At 42.1% G+C, this 2,801-nt stretch overlaps 1 pseudogene; it reads left to right on the top strand.

Annotated features, from left to right (window-relative positions):
• The first annotated feature begins 630 nt into the window (after positions 1-630).
• Positions 631-1,317, top strand: LOC149241265 (pyrophosphate-energized vacuolar membrane proton pump 1 pseudogene; annotated as a pseudogene).
• Positions 1,318-2,801: the final 1,484 nt, after the last annotated feature.

Genomic DNA, 2,801 nt, shown 5'->3' with positions numbered 1-2,801 from the left:
ATAAATCATCAATCAAGCCACCATACATGCAGCAAATGAAGATCAACACATGCATGCAGCAAAAAGCTTCACAGCAGCCAGTCGACTTGCAGGTACGTGACTAAACTAATTCCTCTGTTTCATGAATGTAATTCGAGAACTGCGTGAACAATGAGATGGTTGGATTTAGACAAATTGGTGGCTAGCTAACTGGCCACCCTCATCCAGTTCAACAGCACTTGGTGGGTGAATGAGACACGTGCGCTCAGCCATCTCAGGAAGAAAATTGAAAACAGGTAGCAATGGACAGTTAAACTTCAGCATGCTTGATGGATGAGATTAACAACAGAAAACAAATAGTTAAACACTGCAGTGGAGACAACAGTCGCATAAGCCAGCACACGTATGTGCCACCTCACTCCAAAAATCACGCAGACATCACTGAGCGCTCGGCTTAAGTTCAAAGACCGTTAGTCAACTTGCACTTGCAACATGATTCACTCGAAGCGTATTCAAATTCAGGTATTGCTTCCCTTTTTGCGAAGTTACATACTCTGAAATGCGAGCTCATGCTGTGGAACTATTGTTTCTCTTGTCTCAAGATGGAGATAAACGAAAATTAGCAGAACATCTTGAAGAAAAATATATGAAATGGTTAGCAAAACTTATTTCAACACCTTCAAATATGGTCTTAGCGGTTCTTCCATGGCTCTGTTTGGCAGCGTAGGTGGTGGTATTTACACCAAAGCAGCAGATGTAGGTGTTGATCTTGTTGGCAAGGTTGAGAGGAACATTCCTGAAGACGATCCATGCAACCCAGCTGTCATTGCTGATAATGTTGGTGACAATGTTGGAGATATCGCTGGTATGGGATCAGATCTATTTGGGTCCTATGCTGAATCTTCCTGTGCAGCTCTGGTTGTTGCATCCATATCATCATTTGGAAACTCTCATGATCTTATTGCCATGTGTTATCCCTTGCTTATTAGTTCAATGGGTATCATTGCTTGCTTAATCACAACTCTGTTTGCAACTAACATATTTGAGATCAAGGCTGTGAAGGAAATTGAGCCTGCATTGAAAAAGCAACTGATTATCTCCACAATAGTGATGACTATTGGCATTGCTGCTGTAAGCCTAGTTGCATTACCTTCATCCTTCACTATCTGCAATTTTGGTGCCCAGAAGGTTGTAAAGAACTGGGAGCTTTTCTTCTGTGGTGCTATTGGTTTGTGGTCTGGCCTTGTTATTGGTTTTGTCACTGAATACTGCACTAGTAATGCTTACAGCCCTGTCCAAGATGTTGCCGATTCATGCAGGACTGGAAGCAACAACTAATGTTATATTTGGGTTGGCTTTGGGATACAAATCTGTTATTATTCCCATATTTGCTATTGCAGTAAGCATTTTATGAAGAAAAGAAAGCTGCCGCAGTCGGAAAGTATTGTCATGTCAGGAACAGAAACGTGAATCAAGGTTAACCAATGGAAAAACAGTGATTTAAAGGCCTGGAAACACTTTTTCCCATCCATCTTCGGCATGCAATATCTATTCTCGGGCAGTTCATTGTACGTGTGTGCTTTTATAATACATTAGACTTGCCATTTGTGTTGGATTCGTCAGCTTTCAGGCAGCGCAGTTCAAGGAGAAGGCACCCCCAGCCAAGCAAGTAAAATCAGTGAGATTGGGTCTACAGGAAGCTAGCAGACTGTTTCTACAGGAGGCTAGCAGACTGTTTCTACAGGAAGACAGAGACTGTTTCTACAGGAAGCCAGCGAACAGTTTCTACAGGAGAGTTTGAAAAGCGGGAAGCCAAAGGAGAAATCGGCCGAGATGCTAGCCAAGGAAGTCACCAGGGCCATCAAGGACAAGGGGAGAGATTTGGTTGCTCAGAGGATGAGCAACACTTTCAGTAGGGGGGTGATGATGAGCCCCAAAAATGTACAATTGTTTGGGCTCATTCAACCTCCTAATTTGGCTTAGTCCACCATTCTCATTTGTTTATTGCATGTTTTTTATTATTTTTATGTTAATAGAGTGAATTTGGTTAGTCATTATGCCAACAAGTCTAATGGGTGCTTTTTGTAGCCTTTTTGGTCAACTTGGAGACAAAATTGAAGGTCTTAATGAGCACTTGGCAGCCAAATTCGTGGGAGAACAAGCTAGAGGATTTGTAGGAAGGTGTCCCCCTCATTTATGGGCCCTTACCTCGAATTCTCCACCATCAGCTCGGAGTTCAAAGGCCACCAAATCAATGAGCACAAGGGCAGCCAAGCAAGTCAAGTAGGACTGCTGTTAACTACAAGTCTTGGGCAGCCAAGTCCCTAACTTTTAGGAGGACTGTTGGGTCCTCAAATTGTATAAATAAGAAGGCTTGGGGCCTCAATTTGGTTAGCTAGTGGGAAGTCATTTTGTAGCCAGTTAGTCATTTTGTTTTGGCCATTAGTTAGCTAGTTTGTAGTTCGATTTATATGCAATAGATTAGCTTTGCTTTCAGCTCATGTTCAAGTTCTCCTTGTGGACAATTTTGATGTAACTCTTCATTCTTGTTTAATAAAGATGAATCCAGCTTTACACCAGCTCTAAATCTCTCTTGGGAGGCTGTAGCTCTTGGGTTTGGGCCCATCTCAAGCGCCCAGTACCTCCCTTGTTTATCTTTATATGTGTTTGCTGCGTTCTTCAATTGAAATATGCTCTTTAGATCTTGCTTTGTCATTGTAGTTGGTTTTGATGGGTAACATAGCTTTTTATGCTTAGAATCGATTGGTAGGAGTTTGTATGCATTTAGATCTTTTGGCATGTTCTTGCTCCCGTGATGTATA

Source organism: Pinus tabuliformis, chromosome 8, assembly GCF_031772625.1.
Source record: "Pinus tabuliformis cultivar Carrire ecotype Pingquan chromosome 8, CPIR1, whole genome shotgun sequence".
In the NCBI taxonomy this organism is placed as follows: domain Eukaryota; kingdom Viridiplantae; phylum Streptophyta; class Pinopsida; order Pinales; family Pinaceae; genus Pinus; species Pinus tabuliformis.
The sequence above is the reverse complement of the archived record's forward strand: the minus strand, read 5'-3'. Positions and strand labels throughout refer to the sequence as shown.